Raw genomic sequence first — 12,331 nt, forward strand, 5'->3', positions numbered from 1 at the left:
CATGCTCTCCCCCCCCCCCCATAAAAAACAGTCTTGCAAGGCTACAGAGTCACCTTCACAGTTTGCTGTCACCATTACTGTCACGTCCAATATTTTAGCTTCCACAGTTTTCTCAAACATTCCATCTATGGCAGGCCCCAGAGCTGATGTAACATATATTTGGAAAGTTTCAGGCTCTGCTTTGTAGGTGACAGTTTGTCCTTTTTACCTATTAATAGTTTGTTTTGACAAGAGCAAAGTCATATAACCAACCACCATATGAAAAATCTCCTCTGACAGGAAGGAGAGTGGGTTTGTCATTACCTATCTCCTGTTTTACCAAAAAGACTTGATTTGCTAATAGGGTTACAGTGCTCTGAACATTCCTTGACAATGTCCTCAGTTATTCTGTAGACAACTGAAACACAAATGCAAAAATCAAATTACAAAGAACATCTTGAAATAGGGGAGAAAAGGGACCTCCTATCCTTCTCTGCTGAGGTGGGGGACTGTGGATGTGGAGCATTTCAATACTATAAAATTTGGGAGCTGTATGTATTGGTTAGTTTTGCTGAATTGCCCTTTCTTCTAAAGATTCATTTTTACAAGGCATGACTCTCTGGGGATGGGGAGAGTTTGGGAAATCAGAAACTAAAGTTCTTTGTTTATTTGTTGTTTTGTTTTAGAAGGAGGAGGATATTGATAGTAACTACAAGCAGTGACAAGAGTAGCAAAAATGTTTTGACCAGCAGAGCATCCTCATTTAAAGGAACTTAGTCTTTTTCATTGTGATTGTTTGAAGAGGCTAATAAATGTTATCTAGTCAAACATATTTATGTGTGTAGGTACAACTACTATCTTTCATTTTTGCTTGAGGCTACAAAAATTTAAAGTTATCCTACAGCAATGGTCAGCAAAATAATATGGTTCAGGGGTTCTCTATTGTTCCTTGAAATCATCTTCAGGGATCCTTGTGTTCAAAACTCTTTGTGTAATATTAACAAAATATTTTAATTTTTGCAGTTTTAATTATTGTTAGATAAATGCACTTTAACAAAGATGTTTTGTGGGGAGGACATGCTCAATAATTGTTATGTGAGTAAAGGATTCTTAAAAAGTTTAAGAACTGTTGTCTTAGAGAATGATTATTAGCATAGCACCAGGAAAATTGTAACTAATAAATTCTTTTTTGTTGATATAAGGGATCATGATTTGTAGTCAAAAGTTCTGAATTCTAATAATCTTAGGTCTTTACCTTTCCTTGGGTTGGGCAAGTCACTTCTTTGAGTCTCAGTTTTTCATTTATCAATTGAGAGGGTTGATGAAGCCCTTCAAACTCTAAAATTCTTCTGGATACTGAACAGAACTTCCTTTTGGTGGTTTTCTTATACTATTTTAATCCTTTCTCTCCCTCAATTGTTAATTAAAATCTCCAGATTTTGAGATTTATTAGCAAACAGGGAGCTCATCTTCCTATTTTGCAATAAGAAAATTCTAGACTTATCAATTAATCAATATATTATAATACTGCTATATTACAAATCATTCATATAACATCTTCTACCAGTAGAAATAAATTGAGATACTTGATAAAAAATTGGGTCTTAGAAGAAAAGCCATGCTTTACAGGGATTTATTCTTCTGTTGTCTGCCTTTATCCTACTAGAGCAGCTCTTGAAAGGCAATTATTGAGAAGTGGCTGCTATAAAATAAATGTTTTTATTAAGGTGACATGAGATTGGGAATGTTGTCATTTATAGAATAGAACTTCACAATTTAGAGTTAGCTCCATGAGCACAATTGTCTTGAAAAAATCAAGATGGTAGGAAAGGCAAGGCAAAAATATTTATGGAAAACAAAAGGAAACATTAGGTTTACAGTGTGCACTAACTACCAATAAATGTTTCAGTTTAGCTGGAAATTTGATCATCTGGGGTTAACTTGGTTATACTTCTATTGATTTCCCAAAGAGCTCTTTCTGGGGTATTTTCATTCCCATCCTATACCTTTCCAGTTATTGCCTACCAATTTCTCTCCTTTCAGAGCCAACTACAGGTAATGAGATGCTGATTGGAGATTCTAGAATTCACTTGCTGATGATTATGTGTTATTTTAACAGGAGAATGACAATAATTTCCTGTAATGCCACTTGTTAAGGTAATTATGGTATAATTGCCTTATCAAGGTGTCATAGAGGAGAAGGGAGAAACTCCAAGATTTCACAGCTGCTGTCATGCTCCTTTTAAGTGTTATCTTGAAAATGTATTATCACTCATCAAGCTAAATTCCTTTCAGTTGTTTGAAAAACCCCAAACAGTGCCATTCTGGATAGGTTACATAGGTTACTAGCATTAGTTCAGACCAAGATTATTTCCAAAGTTCAATCCAGTTTAATTCACTGAGCATTTGCTTATTAGGTCACTACTAGATATATAAAGCTAGGAGGATAAAAAGAGAACTAAAACACATGTCCATCCCTTAAGGGGCACATAAAATAGGAGAGAAGATGAGACATAGCTCTAATTATATATACCTCTGTCTGTATATATAATACACATACACACATGCATATATGTCTTTATACATACACACATATAATTGCATTATAATAAATACATCAGAGACATCTAGGAATGATGAATAGAAATGTGAACATGTTATCAGGAATGTTTCTGTTCAGAGTCTGACACTTATACATGTGTGACCACCAATAAATCTCTGAACCTTTCTGAGACTTTTACCACTCCCCAAAATTATGAGATATAGTTTGTAGTCTAATTTGAAAGGAGTTCCCAGAGCAAAGACATTATAGGTCCTTGATGTGTTGAAGTAACTGCATATAAAAAGTAATGAAAGATTATGATATAACATTTAAATCGCATGGTTCATTTGCATGATTATAATGGAAAAATAAAGGATTTGGAATCAGAGGTCCTGGTTTAGAATCCTAGACTTGACATTAGCTCTTTTTTGTGACCCTGGGTAAAAGGATTTATGTCTTGTTTCCTTGTCTACAAAATGAAAGATTTGGGTCCTAGTTGTAGCACTTGAAGGGACCTTTGAGGTTCTAGTGTTGAAAATGAGAAATCTCTCATGTTGGAGATGAGAAAATAGGCCTTAGCAGGTTAAGTAATTTGGCTAAAGTCACTTAGATAGCAAGTATCAGGAACTTAAATTTGAAACAATTACCTCTGATTCCTGAGCATATTGTTCATTTGACTATGCCATGATCCTTTCATTAATGCTGCTTCCAACTAGAATTCTTATGATCATGTGAAACTCTCTGCATAAGGGGTGATTTATTTATGCATAATTTAGATGTCAAATAGAATCTGTAAAGATGACTAATAGAAAAGATAAATTTTGAGAAAAGACTTTGATAACATATATGTTTTTATCTTTATACAGATATGAAGTGGTATGTGTGGTATATTCTTTTAAGGAAGGATACATATACTCAGAAATATGGAAGACAAATTAGTATTATCATTATTAGATCTGCTCTATTGTGAAAGATATAGGCAGCTAGGTGGTGCAGTGGATAGAACACTGACCTTGGAGTAAGGAACGTGGGAGTTTGAATCCAGCCTCAGACAGTTGCCACTTACTAGCTGTGTGACCTTGGACAAGCCACTTAACCCTGATTGCCTCACCTGAAGGGCCATCTCCAATTGTCCTGATTCATATCTGGCCATTGACCTGATGGTTTTGAAGGAGAAAGTGAGGATTAGCACAGTCCCCCTCACTCAAATACAATTCATGTGCTTATCATGACATCATCTCCTTGATGTCATGGTCTTCTTCGAAAATGAAGGACAACCGTTATTATTATTGTGAAAGATAATTATTTTTAGTTAAAGTAGGACCTTATGCCTTGTTTATAGTTATCAATACTGTGAAAATATTTAGTAAGTTTGGACCCTTGCTAAAACATACATGACAAAACTTAGACAGTAAAATTTAAGCATCTTATCTGTGACAGACCCTAAAGACTAATGAATTTAGGTCAGTAATTGCAAATGAGGATAGAATTGGAAACATAACTCTAATTAATGAACATGTATGCATGTTGGAAAAACATTCCTAGCTTGTTCCTTACTTTATTTCTTTAATGATATTTGTAATGGTTTGCAGAGAACTTGCAGGAGTCCCTGCTTTTTATTCTGCCATCTTGATCATACAAGGAACTTTTCTAAGTTCTAAAGATATGGCAAGACAAAAAAAAATAAAAAACAAAGCAGCATCTTCCCCTAAAGAGTGTACACTCTAATGGGTAAGACAACATATAAATAACTACATAGAGAAGATAAAGTTAATATGAAAGGGGAAAGCATTAGCAAATTGGGACTCAAGAAATGCCTCCTACAGAATGAAAGATTTTAATCTGAGAGACCAATCATCCTTTCTGTCAGCCAGGTTCAAAACCTAAGAGTCATCTTTATCTCTTCACTCCTTTTGATAACCCATATACAACTGACTGCTAAGTCTTATTGATCCTTCTTTACAACAATTCTAACATCTTTCCTTTCTTTCCATTCACTGTACTAACACTCTAATTCAGGACTTCCCTACTTTTTAGTCTCTACTCCTATCAGCAAAAAGAATAAATATTAATTAGATTTTTATTGTATGGACAGATCTGATCAAGTCACCTCACTGGATCTACTCTGATAAAAAAGATAAATTTGATATTTTAAGTCTTTCATCATCTGACTCAACTGATTTGAAACAGTTTTTCCTTAAGCACTCTAATTTCCAGTCAGAATGAGTCATTTGATATTTTCTGCCTGCAATATTATTGTGCTTGCCCTGAGTCATCCTTTCCTAGGCTATTTTTCCAGCCTATAGTGATTTTTCTTTGCATATCTCCCTCTTGAAACCTCAAATTCCTTTAGACTCAGCAAAAGTGAACATCCTACACAAAGACTGGAAAGAGAGATTGTAGTCAAATTTTTAAGACCTAGTTTGATCTCAGTAGCAATAGGGAAGCATTGATGCTTCTTAAGTAGAGGAATAATGTTAAAGTATTCTTAAGGGTTTTCAATTTGGCAAATATTTGAAGAATGAATTAGAAGCCAGAAGGGAGATTAATTAGGAGATTATTTTAGTAGTCTAAGTGATGAAATGGAGGAGATAGAGAAAAAATACTGAATAAAATAGCATCTTAAAACCAGTTTGGGTGAAATGGAAAAAAAAAGTCCAAAAGCCTAATGAGGAGAGAAATGCCTTAAAAAATGGAACTGGTTAGATGTAAAAGGAGATACACAAGTTCTCTGAATAAAATAATTCCTTAAAATGTAGATTGGAGACTTTGTGAGAAATCAATAAACAATAAAACAAAAGCAAAAGAATGAAAAAACTAGAAAATGTGAAATATCTCATTGATAAAACAGATCTAGAAGAGATAATTTAAAAATTATTGGACTACCTGGAAGTGAAAAGTCATGATCAAAAAAAATCCTAGAATTCAGTTTTCAAGAAATTCTCCAGAAAAATCACTCTAATATCCTAGAAGCAGAGGGTAACATAGAATTTGAAATATGCACCTCCTGAAAGATAACTCATACAGCCAAATTTTAGAACTTGCAAAACAAGGTGAAAATATTACAAGCAGCCAGAACGAAACAATTCAACTATCATGGAGCTACAGTCAAGATAACACAAGATTTATCAGCTTCCACACTGAAGGATCACAGGGTGTGGGATATGATATTCTGAAAGGCAAAAGAGCTCGGATTACAAGCTACCCAGAATCAACTACCCAGCAAAATAGACCATACTCTTTCAGGGAGAAAGATGGATATTCAACAAAATAGGGGACTTACACACTTTCCTGATGAAATGACTAGAGTTGAACAGAAAGTTTGATCAAGTATAGGACTCAGGTGATGCATAGAAATATTGAATGGGAAGAACAAATAATGATGGATTAAATGATTTGAACTATTTGTATTTCTTCATGGGAAGATGACGCTGATAACTCATATGAGCCTTCTCATTTATTAGGGCAGTTAAAGGAGCACATATGGACAAGGCACAGGAAGGAGCTGAATTTGAAGGTATAAGATATTAAAAAGCTGACTTAATGGAGAAGAAAGGAATGTATTGGGAAAAAGAGATAAGAGAGATAGATTGGGGTGAGTTATTTCAAATAAAAGAGGCAAGAAAAAGCTTTTGCAGTGGAATGGAAGGGGGAGGATGGTGAGGGTCAGTTAATGAGTCTTACTCTCATCTAAGTGTCTCAGAGAGGGGATAACATACACATTCAATTGGGATAGAAATCTACTTTAGAAGAAAATAGGTGAGGAAAGGGGTGAGTGAAAGGGGACAGAGAAGGGGATTATAGGTTACTGAAGAGAGGATAGTCGGATGCAACACACTTTTTAGGAGGGACAGGCTGAAAGGAGAGAGACAATAGAATAAATGGGGGTGGGGAGAATTCTGTTGGTCCTTCATTTTCAAAGATGATCAAGATATCAGGGAGGTGATGCCATGACAAGCATATGAATTGGATTTGGGAAGGGGGGGAGCTTTGCTAAGTCACTAGTCTTAATTCTCTCCTCCAGAATCATCTGAATCCAGTGGCCAGATTTGAATCAGGATGACGGGATATGGCCCTGGTTGTAAGCTAGTCAGGGTTAAATGATTTGCCCAAGGTCACACAGCTAGGAAGAGTCAAGTATTTGAGATGAGATTTTAACTCCTATCCTCCTGATTCCAAAGCCAGTGTTTGATCCACTGTGCCACCTGTCCTGCCCCATGAGATTTAGGGAAATATAGCTAGCAATAGTAACTGAAGGAAAATAAATGTTGAAGTGATTTCTCTGATGGACTTAAGATAAAGAATGCTATCCATTCCAGATACAGAACTGTTGTTATCAGAACACAGACTGAAGCACACTTTTTATTTTCTCACTTTATTTTTCTTAAGATTTCTCTTTGTATATGTGTGTGGGTGGGTATGTTTTTTTATAACATGACTATTGTAGTAAGGTTTTTCATAGCTATACAGTTTTAACCTATACCAAGTCACTGAGTTTTCACTGGGGGAGAGTGGGAGGAAGGGAGAGAGTTTGGAACTCAAGATTTTGGAAATAAATGTGAAACTTGCTTTTGCATGTAGCTGGGGAAAATAAAATAAATAAAAAAGTAAAAATCCCTGTTACATTTTAAGCTTTTAATAAAATGATGGTTGATTGAATGACTGTCCTGTGAGTGTATCTATACAAATGGGTGACTCTGTCTATGAATTTATTTTTTAAAAATCATAATAACCAACTATTCCACATGGTATAAATGAAACAACCAGTTGGTAGACTGAAATAATTTATTGACTAATTCTTGTGGCACCATAGACATAGTTTAGCCTTCATAATAATAATCCATTAGTGAATACTGGAAGCCCTGATAATTTGTATAAGTTTTGGGTGTAGCAACATTTTTTGATTTTTCCTTTAGTGAAGTAGAAATATGTTAAATGAGTTAATGCACTATTGAAAAGTACCTAACATACATCCTGGGAATAATTTATGTAGTAGGAGGATCTGCTTCAGTGAGTATAAATCTCAAGAGATTTAGAGGTTTACTTTAATTATATGTCTTATATTTTCATTCTGCCAGTATTTTTATTTCCTCGTCTTTAAAGGTTATGAGTTATACCTCAGACCCCTTCAAACTATTGTTCTTGTTGCCTGATAGGAAGGTTTTAGTACCATATCTCATGTGGCTTGCCATAGAAAGTGGATTGTTTATATTTGCAGGTTTGAAATATTATCACAATCATCAGTATTTAATATTTGCTGAGCAGCCATAATATACAGTGTTGAGGAGAGACAACCTTTACCATTGCGGCCTCCACAAATGAATGTATTGGAGTCCTAAAGAGTTAGAGAATAGGACATAGGACCAGAAGGAGATTTCTCATTCAATGAATACTTGTTGACAGATCTTAATCTTTTCACCTCTTCCCAATCATTTTGGATTTCCCTTGATACTGAGAATCCTTAAGAGAAATTGATAAATGTCAAAGTTTTAAAGGACATTGTTTCTTCTTTATAAAACATGGACATTTTATTATCAAAGGCATAAAGACTGATGGGTTTGGAAGGTTTCTCAGATTCTGATAGTTTTACCAGCATCCCTGCAGGGTAACTGCTGTCTCACACAGCACAAGAGGACTAAAAATACTATGAGTGTCAATGAGGCCAAATAACAAAAACTGACAGGGCCTGGCCTTGTCTGGGAAAAGCAAACAGACAACAAAAATAAAACATATAATGATTCATTTCTTCAGGAAATCTATCACTGTATTTTAACACATCTGGAGACTGACAAGTCCTAACATCTTCTTGCAGAAAATACAAAAGCAAAAAAAAAATTACCTTTTAGAAGTGCAAAATAAAATGTTTCCAAGGGTCAAAGTAACTCTCTAAATTCTCCTCCCCCTTGTCTTATCTACTTCCCACATACATTAGGAGATATGCACATTGTTTTTAGAAATAGGTATCATCGCTTTCACTCGGTGATTGAATTTCCTTTGGGATTGTCTCTTGGGTTGACCACCAAGCTTCATATCAAGCTTATGTAGTGATTAAGCATAGCAATAGAAGTAAAATCCATGATGCCAAATAAAGTTGCTCTGTTGGAGGAGAGGAGATGAAAATAAAGGAATCTGCAATCTTGTAGAACCCAGATCTGCCTAAATTTCAATCGATGCTGTCAGATTCCAACTGCAGCATTGACTTCCAGAATTCGTTAGCTTCCTTTCAATTAAGTGTTGCAATGAGGAAAAAGAAATCTATTGTCTCAGGGAAGCACCTTTCTGGCCTTTTAAAAGACTATATTCCAGTCTATACTTGGGAGGAAACAAGACTGGCAGGACCATTACATTAATGAAGATCCTGTTTCAAACCTCTTACGATTAAAGTAGGGAAGACCCTGTGCCAAATGACTTACTGCTTGTGTGAGCCTACATTTTATTCCTTCTCAGACCATTGAAAGGCTTGTTCTTTCTTAATGCAAGAACTTTCAAAGTATAGAGTAATTAAAGTTGAGATGTTAACAAAAGCAAAATCACATAGACAAGATACTGTCAATGAATTTTAACAAAAGATTTTCTACCTGGTAAATCGAATGAAATTACATAAGCTGGGATACCAGAAAGTTGAATATAAATAGCCTGGATGATAGTACTAAATGGTTGCATTTTTTCCCCCAAAAGGAAATTTAACCTTAACTACTTATATGTTCTGTGAGCTGTAATTCCTTTCTCAAAGGGAATAAACATTTTAGATTTGCATTTCTCACATGACTGTAAAGAATGTCTCTGCCAAAATGACTCACAGTTTCAACACTGCTTCTCCTAAAGTCTTGGTAGTTAATCTCTATCTTAAACCAAACTATGCAGCCTCCTCTAAATATTTTAGTATCCTTCAGTTGGAAAATGAATAAAGCAACATTTATCTACCAAATGAGAAGGGCATCACAGTCTCCTCTTTAACATAGTTTTTTTCCAGTATTCTTTTAAACCCTAGAAAGAAGTAAGGGGAACTACAAATAAAAGGTGTTTCTTTGTTCACTTTTAAATTTTTTCAGTAGCTCTCTACACAATTAGAGATTGCTGATACAGTAATTATTGAGAAACAAAGGCACTTGATTGCTTTAACACTGCAGTGAATGAGGAGAAAATTAATTTGTCAGTATTGAATTTAGTGATAAATATTTAATGGAACAATCTGTCCTAACACACTTAAAGAATAAGCTTTGTTGAGGATATCTTGATACTTGTATGGTGTTAGACAACACAAAAGGTACGATTTTTTTAAAAAAACTGGGTGTCAAATTGTTGCTATTGGGTAAGATATTGCTTAACTCACAGACACTTTGAGATGAATAAAGATCTTTTTTTGGTTTTAATTCATACATTTTTATATATGCAGTATGAATGAACCCCATTTCATTTTAATTTGCCTTTCTACAAATATGAGAAATTTTGTTATTCTCATTTTCAGAATGATTCATCTTCCTCAAAAAGTTTTATTCTTCTACTAGCCTGCCAATAATTAAACAAACAGTAAAGTGTTTTCATGGGATTATTTATCATTTATCATTTATTTAACTATATGGAATTCTTTGTGATGGAATAATGTCAGAATCCTTTGGACAATGAAGACTTCCATTATTGGAAGAAGTCTATTTTGTTTTTACATGGAAGCTGACTATAGTATTGGAAGACAGAAACACTCAACCAAACACATAGCATGCACTACATTAGGGTTTCTTTACTTGGGATCTGTGAACCTGTTTAGAAAATATTCTGATAGAAACTACATTTCAACTAAGTTGGTTATTCTTTAACTCTTATGACTTTCATGCCTTTAAAAGCATTATTCTGGCATGAGATCTATAGGCTTCACCATATTGCCAAAAGCACCTATGACATAAAAGATTAAGAATCCTTGGTCTATTCACTAAACAGGCCAGAAATCTTTAACTAATGCTCAGGAAAAAAATTTCTGTTTTCATTGGCTTAGTATTGGTGTTATTAAAATCACATTGTCACAGATAATTACAGAATTGATAGTGTATTAGACTTAACATCAGGAAGACCCAGATTTGAATTTTATCTTAGGCACTTGATAGTTGGATAGAACTGGGCAAGTTGTTTATTCTTTCTGAAACTCAATTTTATTAACTTAAAAGTGGGAAATAAAATAGGATTTCTGTGAGTTTCATGTAAGATAATATATGCAAAGTGCTATGCAAACCTAAAACACTATATTCATTTAAGTGATTAATATAAATGTAAATTTATTATTTTCCAGCATCTTGAACTTGCTGGGATTCCATTTGGTATTTTCTTGGCAAAAAGTACTATAAGGACTTGGCATTTCCTTCTCTGATTCATTTTAAAAACAGGTGAGGAAACTGAGGCAAATAAGATTTAGTGATTTTCCCATGGATCAATGGCTAGCAAATATCTAATACTCATTTTAAACCAGTCTTCCTGACTCCAGGCCTGCTACCTAGAAATGTAAACTGTTACAAAGCAAATTTTATGGGAAATACTGTTAGAGAATGGAGCAGGCCAGTTTGGCTAGGGTACAGAATATATGAAATAAAGGGAATAATGTCATATCACCTCAGAAACAGATACTGAAGTCATCTCATGAAGGATTCAATGACAAACAAAGGAGGTTTTTTCTATTTTTACCATCACAGCAAAAGAGCACCAAGGGAATACTTTGAGCAGAGTGTAAACAAGTATACACCATTTTAAAAATATTGATTTGGTATCTATGTGAAAGATGAATTCAGAGAGGAAATATTAGAAGCAAAGGAGTCCAATTAAAAGACCATTACAATTTTTCGAATGAAAGATAATGAGGACTTAGACTTACGTGGTTGCAGTTTAAAAAAGAGAAGAAGATGGAGGGAGAAGTATTGCAAAAATGAAATTGAAAAAGACTTGAAAACTGATTGATATGGGGAGGGGGACTGAGAGTAAAGAGTCATGGATGACCATCTAGGTAGAGAACCTGAGTGACTGGCAGAATATTGCTTCCTTTGATAGGATTGGGAATTTAGGAGAAGAGATACATTTAGGAAAAAATATTTTTTCAAAATAGGAATACCATCATTATATTTCCAATTATAACAGAAACTGTGATGCAAAATATGACATCATAGGTACATAGGATTCAATTCAGTTCAACATTTTGAAGTACTTCCTTCTTGTAACTAATAGGTAGGGTCTGTTCAGATATTATTTATTCCCTGCCCTCATAAATTTTATAACTTAAAGGGATTTGATACACAGTTAACTATAACACAAAATAATAATTAATAAGTATTTAAGAGTGATTGAGGGATAATATTGTATATAGTTCAAAGGTTAATATAGGATTGTTGGCTTTGGAGAATCTCTGAGGTCTTCATGGAGATGATAGTATTTGAATGAATTTTTAAAAGAACATAAAATCTTTCAATAGCAGAAGAGTAATGGATCAGTATTCCAGGTACAGAGAACAATAATACTGTGGGAACTTGGAGAAAATCAATACTGTTATTGTTCTTGGAAAGCACATGCCTGTAGGGTGCTCAGTGGTTCCACTAAGCATCACTATAACTCCTTAACCCAAAACTTTCATTTCTAGATACCTCTTTTCTTTATACTTATTCCTAGTAGAATATAAGACTCTTGAGGGCAGAGACCATTTATTGTTTGTGTATCTTTGTGTATTTAATGCCAAAGACTGGCATGCATTGGGCATTTAATTCATGTTTTTAATAAATTTAAAAGCATGGAGGAAGGAAGGAGTAAGAAATATATATATATATAGTGGATCCTGAT

The sequence above is a fragment of the Macrotis lagotis genome, chromosome 7 (genome assembly GCF_037893015.1).
Source record: "Macrotis lagotis isolate mMagLag1 chromosome 7, bilby.v1.9.chrom.fasta, whole genome shotgun sequence".
NCBI lineage: Eukaryota > Metazoa > Chordata > Mammalia > Peramelemorphia > Peramelidae > Macrotis > Macrotis lagotis.